Source organism: Lissotriton vulgaris, chromosome 6, assembly GCF_964263255.1.
Source record: "Lissotriton vulgaris chromosome 6, aLisVul1.2, whole genome shotgun sequence".
NCBI classification, from domain to species: Eukaryota; Metazoa; Chordata; class Amphibia; order Caudata; family Salamandridae; genus Lissotriton; species Lissotriton vulgaris.
Genome location: NC_141694.1, coordinates 1,868,996,597 through 1,869,009,325, shown reverse-complemented (window position 1 = coordinate 1,869,009,325; position 12,729 = coordinate 1,868,996,597). Strand labels below are relative to the sequence as shown.

General features: G+C 42.7%; 1 long non-coding RNA gene across 2 annotated transcripts in view; it reads right to left on the bottom strand.

Moving 5' to 3' along the window:
- Positions 1 to 1,167: 1,167 nt before the first annotated feature.
- Positions 1,168 to 12,729, bottom strand: part of LOC147709699 (uncharacterized) — a 93,304-nt gene continuing 81,742 nt past the window's right edge. The window contains exon 3 of one of the 2 annotated variants that reach the window (XR_015296568.1): positions 1,168 to 1,675. This is a non-coding gene — a long non-coding RNA (uncharacterized LOC147709699). The remainder of the gene's footprint in view (positions 1,676 to 12,729) is intronic. The other variant, XR_015296567.1, reaches the window with a different exon arrangement.

Sequence of the window (12,729 nt, the reverse complement as noted above, 5' to 3'; positions counted from 1 at the left end):
CCAATCCTTTCATCTGTGCATGGGGAGGGTGAACAAAACCGCTTGATAAGGTCATCTAAAATTGCAGCCACATATTGTGCACAAACGCTGGATGGTCAGAAAATTCTATCCTTGCTGTTTTACCCCAAATTGTTCATTTAGGTAATCTTTCTTTAATTGCTTTTAACTCATTTCATGTTTCAAAAAGGATCAATTCTCAGAGGCAATAGAATCCCGTAAGGTAGTAGCATTTTCCTCTAGGTTACGCCTTATACTACTCAAAGTGCTTCACAGAACTTACTTTACTAGAGAGACATTATGCAAGATAGGGAAAATCACTGATCAGTACTGCTTACCCCAATGTGGTGACATAGGCACCTTTTACCATACACTTTGGGAATGTCCTGCTATTGGTTATACTGGACAGAGGCAATGAACACTATCACTAAAGTTAGAGCCAGCCCGCTCCCACCTGAGCCTAAACAATGTCTCCTGAACATCTAGGAACAAACAGACATGAAACACCCAGCCCAAGCTTGGGTACACACTGGGGGTGGTGGACACTCCAGGTATTGAAGACTGGTGTAGGGATATGGATATGGACATGGTGGCCAAAAAAGCTACGTATGTCCACAGAGGATGTCCTACAAAATGGGAGAGAATGTGGGGTAAATGGAATACCTTTAGAGGAGGTATATGCACCCCTCCAACAATGGGTCCGGACGAGGATGAGTGATAAAGAAATTGTTTATGCGTTATAAATTATACAATGTCTGCCATATACATGATGTACCTACGTTATTGAGACAATGTAATGGGAACTGTAACCATACCAACATGCAACACGATTAATGTTATTACTGCAAGTCTTATCTTTAATTAAAAAAAATTTAAAAAAGGATCAGTTCTCCAGCTCCCCACCGGGTGGCTCACTGTTCTTCAGGGAATTAGAGTATTCTGCTGTAGTTGGAATTTTGGTCACTTCAGTACTTTCCATTCTGGGTTTTCTCTTCGGAAAGGCTGCAAGTTTACACACCACAGGCTTTGGGAAGTGAATAATTATTTACTACAACAGACCTGAGGTTGTGTCTCCAGCACATATAAAACTAATGTTTTACTTAATCAAAGGACGATGACATTTTCTTTGAATCAAAGTGTAATGGATTTCATGAACTAAATCCAAACAAGTTTTAATGTTTTAAGAGCTTTATTTATGATGAATTGAAATATTCATCCTTTTATAGCGCAGTGTGAACACCCCCACCAAGGCATGGCTTCTACACTAAGTAATAAAGTCGGAGGGAAACAAGACAATGTAGTCGATGGAAGATGCACTATGAAGTCAAACTTTCTTCATGTTAAAGAATAACAATGTTTTATAATAATTGTATGGATTGTTTAACATTTCAACTCAAGTGGATCTTTGCATAAGACACAATAATTATACATTAAGTTTGCTATATCTTTGATACAGGGAACCAATGGATAATCATCATCCCTCCACTGTTCCAGTCTAGTAAGCAGTGCAAATGAGGAGTAAAACAGAGCCAGCCTCAATATCCCAAGAGCACCCTTGCTACACACTAAGGGAGGAGACTCTTGTTGTTGCAGTGGTGGAGCAGCAGGAGGGAGGGACCACAATCCTTCTGATGCCAGGAGAAGAGCAGGAGCTTCATGTGAGATTGGATTCAGGCTGCTATGGGAAATATGGAAGCAAACAAGAACACAGTGAGTTAGACACTATATGTGCACTGACAAAACAAATCACAGTCGAATCCCAGGGCCTCATTTACAACAAAGTGATGCAGCGCTGCAGCGCAGGCCATTTAGCTGCTCAGAGATGCATCATTTTAAAAGTATAGGGATACGTTACATTAACAACAATACAACGCATCCATGTGATTTCCAATGCGCTGCATACAATTGGCTGGATGCACCAGTGCAGGTACCCTTGCGTCATGTTAAAAGGGTGCATGCGCTGTGGGGATGATTGTTTTTGTGCAGGAAGGAAAGCTTTCTGCACAAACAATCATTGATGGCATCTTCCTCTTTCTAAATGTACAGAACCTAGGGCAACTCATATTTATTAATCTGCAACATAGTAAAACGTACACAAATATAGAGGGGCAACACAAATGTGAAAATCGGGTACAAAAGTTTAGATTTGTCGCCAATGCTTTCTTAATGTATGTTTTTGTATATTTTTGTTTTGTTTTGGAAACTACCAACAAAAATGTGTGAAATCAAAAATATATATATATATATTCTTTCAAATATATTATTAAAATCCATACAATCCAAAGAATAATACATATCAATTAAGACACATACTCCAATAATGTCTACAGTCACACCCAATTTAACCACATGCTAAAAGCAAGGTGGACAAACAAGAACAAGACAAAAAACATTGTAGAGGAAAAACACTCAACTCTGTGATACCATGATAATATATAACATAACAATTGTGATATTTGATCAAGGAGCAGTCAGTGGCTATACAATAAACTTCCTGTTGTCATCACATGCAGCAAGCATAGAAATAGGAAACAACAAGGAGAAATACAACTATTTCTCCTCGTTGCGCCACTCCTATGCTGCCCCATGGGAGACCTAGAATTCTGACTCATTCTCAGGTTTACGAAAATTTGTAAATCTCGGAACGTGTCAGGTTCCAGGGATGTTGCATGGGAACACCCACAGCACCACTCATGGGACGCTCCTTTCACACAGAGTAATACACAAGAGGGGTCCATATTTACAAGGCCATGAAGCCATGCATGGTCGCATGGTGACTTTACGTGGCCCTGTAAATATGGGCAGGCCCTTTGCACCACATCTAAAAAAAGCGGGGCAATGGGCTTGTAAACGAGGCCCCTATACATCTCTTCATGCACAGACACTTATACATTGCAAGGAACAAAACACTAGAGGCAGGCTTTAGGAAAAGAGGTATAATAAGAACACTTGCAATAGTTGGGTATTTGTAGAAGATTATTTATGTCTTTGTCACAAACCATATAAACTCTTAACATGAAAAAAAAACACATTCATTAAGTAATTTGCATAATTACACAACAAGAGATGAAGGGGCCCTCCCAAGTCCTAGTTCCAAGTTTGGAAACGTCCACAAACACCTACATTTGTGGGAATTCCCAAAGTATGATCTGACCCTTTTCCACCGTGGAAGTGGTCAATAATGTATTCCAGTATTGCCTATAGCAAATCGTCTTCCAGGATGGGAAGGGGAATAGACCATCCCCAAATTTGGTACAGGTGTAGGGGAAGGAGTTTCCCCGCAGGCAAAAGTGTGTGATGACAGAGGGGACATATTTCACCCAGGGCAGAGAGTAAGGCTATGTAGAATTCCCCTCAGAGGTAATAGGAGCCCCAAGACGATGCCACATGGCTTCCCCGGCACAGCTTTCCAGGTGGACTCCTGGGAATGTTTGTGAATGGGAAAAAAGTTCTAATATATTCAGATGGAGGTGTATCTCTCCATCCATACTTTTACATTCTTTTTTCAAACAGGGGCTCAATATTTACATGAAGGTGTTTGCATCGGAGGGTTCAAGGATAGCAAATTAGGCGTAAGAATTTCGGGAAAGTTTAGAAATAGAAAGAGTATGAGTCTGTTGTAGGATACGAGCACTGATGGAAAAAGTAGTTAAAGCAGCAAACAGCATGGGGTAATACACTGCACCTGGGAAAAGGTGTGGACTATACGGGATACCATGGACTCTAAAGATAGGTGCTACACAGGTTAACAGGCAAGAAGATGCCCCACAAGCAGAAATATATGGGGTTCCCGGATGTCTAATTTTGGCATTAAGATGTGAATTAGAAGAGAGTTGTACCCAGGCACTCCTACGAAGTGAGAAGGTATGAAAGGGTATGGTTATGCAGTAAGGGAGGCACATATACAACTGGGAAGATGGATGCAGAGTGAGGCTTGGTTGCCTCCTTGCATGGAAAGTGAGAAAGGGGTACATGGGTGGCTGTTATACTTTTCTTTGACACTGAAACAGTAATCGATACATTGTGCATAGTGGCTGAAGAACAGGAGAACAGTGAAGGAGGGAAGGTGAGCTGGAATAAGAAACCTATCGAGGGATGTGGTAAGGAAGTATGTCTAAAAAATGGGAAAGTGTGCAGGTTTAGGAGAGTAAAATCAATATCCATTAAAAGCTTGAATCATCAGCATGAAGCTCAATTTTATTTGAGAAATTTAAATAATGAAAATGTGGTAACTAATTATACTGTATAAGGGAGTAAGTAAGGGAATGAAATATGAAGTGACGAACGTGGTGACACAGGTGTCGATGACAGCACTTTTTTTTCTGATAAAACATCAGAACAAGTTCTGATACAGAGCATGGACAGAATAAAAAACCTCACTTACAAACATTTAGCGTATTCAGAGGTATTTCAATGATACCAAAAACGTACAAAATGTATGGGAAACTCATTATTGTCTCTTGCCTTAATATTTTATGCCATTTACCATATTTCTTAAAATGGTCTAGAGGAATGTTTCTGACTCATGTGTCACAGTTCAGTTACCTCTTTCTGTCTGGCAGCTTCTCTTTCACATTCATCAAGAATTCACATCTATTTGTATCAAATGATCAGGACACTGCTAATGTCTGCTGAACAGATTTGCTAACTAAACTGTCTAGAAACTAACATAAAGTGTCCTAACCACATAGTTGAGAGTGAGTAGTGGTTCCATGATCTCCCATAACAAAGAAGATACATTTGCAGTATACATTGCGACACCGTGGTTATTGAATAGCATCCCTGCTAGGACACATCACACGGGACACAAAATGGCGATCCAGTGCAAAAGAGACAAGGCCACTGTTGCTTACTTATTTGCTAGAACAGGCACTGGGGATTTTGTGACAGAGTCCTTGTAGGCATTCCACTATTTTCTCGTACCTTATAACCGGTGTTGTAACAATAGCCCTCGCAGCCTCTGGGAGGGGGGGTGTGAGAGGGGGTGAGCACCAGGGGACCTCCTCCTGCCCTGTGCACGGGTGGTGTCTGAGAACTCCAGGCTCCTGTGTGTCCCCCTTCTTGTACTTTGCAGGGGGGCCCCTCAAGTTTTGTTGTGCCACTGCATACAACACGTCACTGGCTGAAATGAGATTGGTTGGCAGAACGGCTTCTCACCAGTAACACCCAGTAGCAGCTTAAGTCCACTTGGAAATTGGGACTGCGGAAGCGGAGATGAGATGAGGCAACATATTTACAGCATTGACCTCCACACATCATGATTAGGCCAAGAATCTGCTGGTTGCGCCAAAGGATTGTAGCCCTCATGCCCTACACTGCCATCCAAGGGGTGGCTTACTAACTCTATTCACAGCCCAGAAGGACATAACAAGCTGTAGAGTGTTCAAGAAGTTGTCCATCTTTCTAACAATCGTTGTTCGAATAGTAAAGATCCTTTGAAGTTGTAGGAAAATGCTAGTTATTGTAAATGTACATCTCTTGCTCAACAAGAAGCAAGGACAAGAATTTATCAGGCTCATTCATTGAGTTGCGGCAATTAAATTTAGATATCCGCAGGCCCCCATTATACTTTAACCAGATATTAATACAAAAATCCCAACAACGGCGAACCACAACGAGAAGGAGCTTGATTTGAAAAGAGTGTTGGGTATTCCTGGTCAAGTATTTTGCAAAGGGAAAACTACCTTTTTTGGAAAGAAATTAGGCTGTGCCTTAAATAGACTTAATCTGTCAGTTATAAATGGGAGGTCCTTTTGTGAGTGCCCTGCTAAAACCTCATTTACTAATAGGAGAACAACTTCACTGATAGATTATGTGGTGATATTTACTGAATAATTGTCGATGGTAATAGACAAGGTCATATCAGAGTCCCAGATCCTTCGCTGCTGATAAACATGGATTTGGACTCTCTCGAACACTCTTACTCAAGTGCTTATCAGGCTGGGATTACTGTTTCTGGAATTTATTATCTGCTTGTGCGAACCGAGTTAAATGTTGGTTCGCTAAATGCTGCATATACAATATTGGTTGAAATGCAAGAAGTGGGCAGCGAAGGATCTAGGACTCTGATATGACCTTGCTGCATCCAAACTATATTGTTATCAGCACAAGACTTTTTTTGTGCCCTGAAGAAGCCTTTGTCTGGGGTGCAAACGCGTTGGTTGCGTCTGTTTGTCACACTTTCAAGATTGGAAGAGAAAAAATAAAGAAAGAAACATTCAAGCAACATTGGACTCTATGGATAACTTTACAAATTATTTTAACAGTTGAAGAGATGTTAACTTGATTTTCCTTGTTTATGTGCTGCCTCTCATCTCTTATGTTCCTTCATGTATGATTCATGACCATTTGGCAGCTGGTTATTTGAGGAGGGCAATACTGGTGCTAGGAAACATACTTGTAACTATATTAGGTGGTGCAGTGATAGAGCCTACCTAACTGACACTATTTCTTCAGTAGTACCACAATAAAATTGTCTCCCAGCAAGCCTCAGATGTCTACATTTAATTACAGCACAGTCCCTGCTCTTGGTTTTAACAGATGGACCAATCCATCTAACCCTTCCTACCAAGAGGATATCCTTGTATTTATGTGGCATAAAATCTGTATATTGAGATAACCAATGACAAACTTTATTCTTTAGTTCAAAAGTCAATTCATCTTTGTTGTTGTTCAGATGGGGAACATCTATCAATATAGCCACATATGGACAACAATCTGGAGGTAGTTCTATATTAGGTTTGGAAGGGCGAGGTGGCTGACGTACTACTGGCTCTGCTGTTTCTCTGGGTTCTTTCATTTTGGTTATAACTCTCCTCGGGGTGACTGGCCATTAGGCAGATCATTATTCCTTATTTTGATGGAACATTGAGATAGTGGGACACCAAAGCGAGGCTAAGATTGATTCTCCTGTCCCATAACTGATGAATTTATGGAATTCAAGGTCAAAACTTGTGGCCTGGTAGCAGTCTCTACCAATGCTTGGTTTGGGCAGAGATGACAACTTGTCTTAGCATGAATATTAAAAAGTTTGATCACAACAGCTTCCAATTTACCAGGACTATCCAGAATTGGGCAGAGGCTTGTTGACAGAGCGTGCTGGATTTGAGCAAATACATGATCCCATCTCGGACCAGAAGTGATACCAGCACTTGCAGGGCCAGGCCCAGTACCAGGCTGTCTAGATTAGCTAAGCCACGCTCTGGTGGGGTGTTTGTTAACTGGAGCTGCCGCCTTTGCAGCCGTGCTGTTTTTAAAATGTTTGAAGCAGCTTGTTTGATTTTGTTGGTCTTAACATGGTGAGGTGATAGGCATACCTCACTGGTTACAGCCTCAGTTGGTGTGCTATATTGCACTATTTCAATCTCGATTCCTACTGCAGCTATTCCCTCAAAATCACTAATGGGCCCTCAATGACTCTGAGCAAAATCACTTAAATCCACAGATAACGGTTGTTCGGCCAATGATATCTCTTAGACCAGCACTCCCAGAGCTTGTATAAAAAAGAGTCAAGAGTGGAGCTTCATCGATTCCAAGAGGCCACATTCGTAGCCCTTGCATTTTCCGCTTACTCATAGTAAACTCATAGTATTCACAGATTCTGACTCGAGTAAACAATCACTCTCCAGTAATATGTTAGGTAAGACTGGGGCCAAGGAGGGTAGCCCAGCCCAGGCTCCTCTGGGCTATGATGGGTGAAGACGGGCCCTGTCTAGTCCCGTTCTCCGCCCAGGCGCAAGCCACACTGCAGGAAAAAACAAGGAACTTTATAGAGAGTGTATAATGTGGGGAATCAGGCGGCAGTCCATCCTCTATGGTAATGTCTTTATGGGACCACAAGGTGGGCACCCAATAACTCAATTCTGTCAATATCTGTATACAAGTGTCTGGCTTTCAAGCACACATGAGTGTTGGAAGGACAGGCAGTGGCATTGTCTTCTTCAGTCATCACATGTAGTTGAAAGGGAGCAAATATGTGAATATTGTACTTAAGCACATTAACAAAATTGTTAAAGATCGGATGCACACATATCACCCTGGTCAATGGAGTGATCACCTCCCATTGCATTCTTCTCTCACAAACCTTACAAACTGCTTTGATAAACCTTTAAACTGCCCACCAACCATAGCGGACTCTACCAGATCCCTTGGAATAACCGATGACTGCAGTTTGAACATGTGTGACCACTTCAACTCGATGGGCAAATCAGCCAGATTTCACCTGAGCTACCTAAGGAAACTGAAACCTTTCCTTGACACTCCAGACCTAAAAATGGCAGTCTAGGCTCTTGTCATTTCAAGACTGGAATATGGCTGCTCTACCCTCTCAGGTTTACCCAAGAACTCTCTGGCCCCTCTGAAAGTCTTCCTCAATGCGGCCGCCAGAATCCTAACAGGCTCAAGGAAATTCAACCACATTTGTTCACACTTGAAAGCTCTGAACTGGCTTCCTCTTGAGGTCAGAATGCAACTTAAATTGGCATGCATCACGCTCAAGACCCTTTACTCAAACTCCCTGGCATTTCTTGCCCAGAAATCTTGTGATATCCGGAGGAGCTAGAAACTCCCATTCTGCCAGAGACCTTTTTCTCCAACCAGCATGCTTGTGAAAAAAAAGCTTACAATCGGGGCTTCTCTGGGGCTGCACCAAGAATATGGAACTCACTCCTGCCTGCCATTAGAAGAACTCCATCTCTGGCTTGTTTAACCCCTTCAGTGCTGATGACGAGCCCAGGCTCGTCGTGCAGCACGGTGCTCGTGTGCTCATGACGAGCCTGGGCTCGTCATGAGCCGTGGAACGCTCACACACAGGGCTATTTCCCCCGCTGTGCTGAGCATTCCATTGCCCGGGCACCGTGCTGCATGACGAGCCTGGGCTCGTTATCAGCACCCCAGCGCCGAGCGCGGCCCGCCTCCCCCCCGCACCGCTGGGGAATTAGCCCTGCGGCGAAGGGGTTAAAAAAGGATGCCAAAACCTTCCTGATGGGCAAATTCCTCTCCTACATATTGACTTGAAATCACCCCAGCGACCTTGTCCCACTTCCAGTTACTTTCGACTACTACCTCTCATCTGGTCTATCCTGTTGCCATCCACCCAGTACCTCCGAGCACCCCACCCTGGCATCTGGGATCTCTGTTTCTCGTAAACTGTTTTTTCCTGTGTTTATCCCAAATGTTCCCTCCCCCCACCACTAATCCTCTTGTTTACAATTTGTGAATTCTGTAAAGCTCTCTGATATCCTTCGGGCCAAGTTCACTTGTTGTTACCCCCAAATGTATATCCACCCCCCTCGAAGTCTCTTGTACACATCTTATGAATCCTGTAAAGTGCTCTGATTCCCTAACGGGTCAAGTTCACGCTCTATAAAACACAAATAAATAAATATGAGACACTTCCGCTCACCCAGGCTCCTACTTGGACAAATCACTACTTTACAAAAAGCCAGTTCTGGTAGTCAAGGCTTCTCCTGCATCACTTCTAAAGCAAGGTACCTGCTACTACACATAAGATCCTTCTCTTCACATCTTTAATTCCTCAAGCAGCTGAAGACCTGGTTTTGGTACTGTCTCACTAGGCCATTGGTGTGCCTAAACTCACACCTGATAAGAGCCAGGATACACCAATGGGTAAAACTGCACTCTACAAATCTGCATAACATACCACTCTCAGCTGTCTCCCTACTCCCCTTATGCCAGTCTGATCAGACTGGATTGTAGTCCCAATTTAACGGGATATGGATGTTGGCAAATAAATATAAAGAATTTGGGAAGCACAGCCATTTTATCTATAGCAGCAAAGGGAGTCTTTTTCATATCGGCACTCACGCCTCCAGCCAAGTTATCACTCTGACATAGTTTTCACGCAAGAAGGAGTCAAGAGCACAGCTAGTATTTCATAAGTCCCATGACCCATTTCAGGGGAAACACCACAAAATTCGACTGTGACAGAGGTGAGTGGAAAAACCACTGGCTTGGCCCAATTTTTAGGTCGAGCCTGGCAGCGTGCATGCGCTATCTGGAGGACATGTTGTATTGACTATAAGGAGTATAATCCTGCCTGCTGCTTGCAATAGCCTTATTCCAGTGTCAGTCTTCTTTGCTGCTTCCTAATTGGTTCTGCAGCCGATGCGCCATGGCCCTTTTTTCGTTCATAGGCTCCAACTAAGTACAGTTTCCTCACGCTTTTATTGCTTTTGTGCTGGTTGGGACATTCATGACCACCACTCTATATGCGGCAGTGCTGCACTCATGCGCCACCCTGGAGTGCTTACGCAATCTCCCTTTCACTTTCAGTGCATGCAGGACTACTCATGTTCTCAAGAGTGGACTAATTTAAATCATTTTCTGGAACGCATGCATATGTATTGAAACTGTGTAATATGGAAATTTTCACAAAGAAAAACAATTTATTTATGACGCCAACATTGTACAGCATGTTGTAAATGGTGTGATAGGACATGTGATATTCAATGCTAGCGTGGTTGTGGTTTTTGCTCTCTGTGTGGCCCTTAGAGCTGAGTGCAGCTATTAAAAATGTTGGCTCACCTTCTCTGCAGAAACTCAAGCAAAGGAATCTCCATGAGCCTTGTATGTTGGGTGGAATCAATCATGAACTGTTATACTCTTCCCCACGGCTTGACAAATACAACATGACATGAGTCATTGCAGCAGCACGCATTGATGGACAAACACGAGTAAACGCCGTTTCTTGGATGGCTCTCTCTTTGCTTCTACTCTTTTCATTGCATTTCCCAGCATTTGAGTTTTATATATTTTATAGGGGAAAGGATGTGGCCTAACAGCCAGCATTGCTGACTTTTTTGCACGGGCACCAGGTTTGAGTTGCGTGTCGGCTCAACATCCTGTGATTCTGGGCAAATCACTTAATCTGCAATCCTTTCTTGCTCAAACATTGTTGAAACACTCCAAAACCGAGGTGTGAAGCCGTAGCAGAATAGGGGACAAACTAAGGAAAACCTCTTTACAGATCTCCCTGGCACAACAGGAGAGTCACTGCTATAGAAATAGAAGACCTTGATAAGAAAATATGTTCCAATTCAACAATCTCTAACTCTAAGGATGTGTTAGAAATTATTACTTTGACCATAAAAGAATTTGAACAATTTAATAAAAGCAAAAAGGCAGACAATATACAGAAGGATATAAAGAGGTATAATAAAGAGCAAACCTAACCTTATTTGAGATAATATTTTTATCAAATGTCCGGTGCTAATACCAACTCCATTAAAATACCTACTTTTTCTGATAAGAGTTCTGACACAGAGAGTGAGCAAGCAAAAGATAGATTCTATCCAACAGTGTATGATAATTAACATCCACCTCCAATCAGGCTTTTTTAAGATTGACTCACAGAGACTCAGGTCCCGGAGAAAAACACCAATGGCCAGACAAGGATCGTTTGGCAACTAGTACACTCAGGAGATAGAAAAACCCAGAACAAATATTACGAATAATGAATGATAACTTAACAGTACCCATTTTTAACCTCTGTTCACACACACTTACTGATTGTGAGTCCTCTGTCCTTGCAACAGGATTATCTTTCGTGCCGACAAATATAACTGATATATTCCAGACCAAAATAGAACTTCATAGATTTGTTTGATAGGTACAATTAAAACATGTATTTTCGATGCAGGACTCCACCTATAGACAAGACACCACTGGACTACAAACCTTTTGTACTATGAATACCATGACACCAAAAGAAATTGTTACCTTCGAAAACGCAATCTTAACTGAGAATGTCAATCTTTTAATAAACCCTATAGGACAAAATTCAATTTACTACGCGGGAGCCCCGTCCAAACTCATCAACAGACTCCAAAGAATCCAGAACGCCTCCGCATGCCTGATCCTAGACGTCCCACGCTGAGACCACATCACCCCGCACCTGAGAGACCTGGACTGGCTCCCCGTCAAAAAAAGAATCACATTCAAACTCATGATCCACGCACACAAGGCACTCCACAAGACTGGCCCAGCCTATCTCAACAGCCGACTCTCCTTCTACGCCCACAACAGGAAACTCCGCACTGCTGACCTGTCCCTGGCTGCCGTCCCCCACATCCACAGAACCACTACCGGGGGCATATCCTTCTCCCACCGCGCCGCCAAGTCCTGGAACACCCTCCCCCTCCGCTTACGACAGACAGCAGACCTCCCGGCCTTCAGAAGACTGCTCAAGACCTGGCTCTTCGACCACTAGCTGCAGCTCCTCCCCCCCCCCAGCGCCTTGAGACCCTTGCGGGTAAGTAGTGAGCTTTACAAATCCCCATATTGATTGATTGATAGTGATTGAAATTATCGAAAGATCAACAGAAAGCTCTCCAGAATCTAAAACTTCTGTCTGATGAGTGTAAAGCAGCTTGTTTTTATCAGATTGCAATCTTATAGTAGAGATTAAGTGAAGAAGAACCACACAAGATATTTATAAAAGTATATATCTATGTATTTATTATACAATACTCACAAAATAATATTTCCTACCCGGGCAATTCACAATAGACATAATGCGTTGCAAAGAAGCACAGTAACTAGCATAGACAATGCGGTGGACCCCAGGGAGGGGACCAAACCATATACTAAATAAGTGGTATAAGAACCACGACTCGAGTCAAGACAATGTCGAGAGGACGTAGAATCACTGACGACCCACATAATGACTCAAGGTAAGTAGATATGGACCCCACTGAGAGCGTGTGCAGTGTG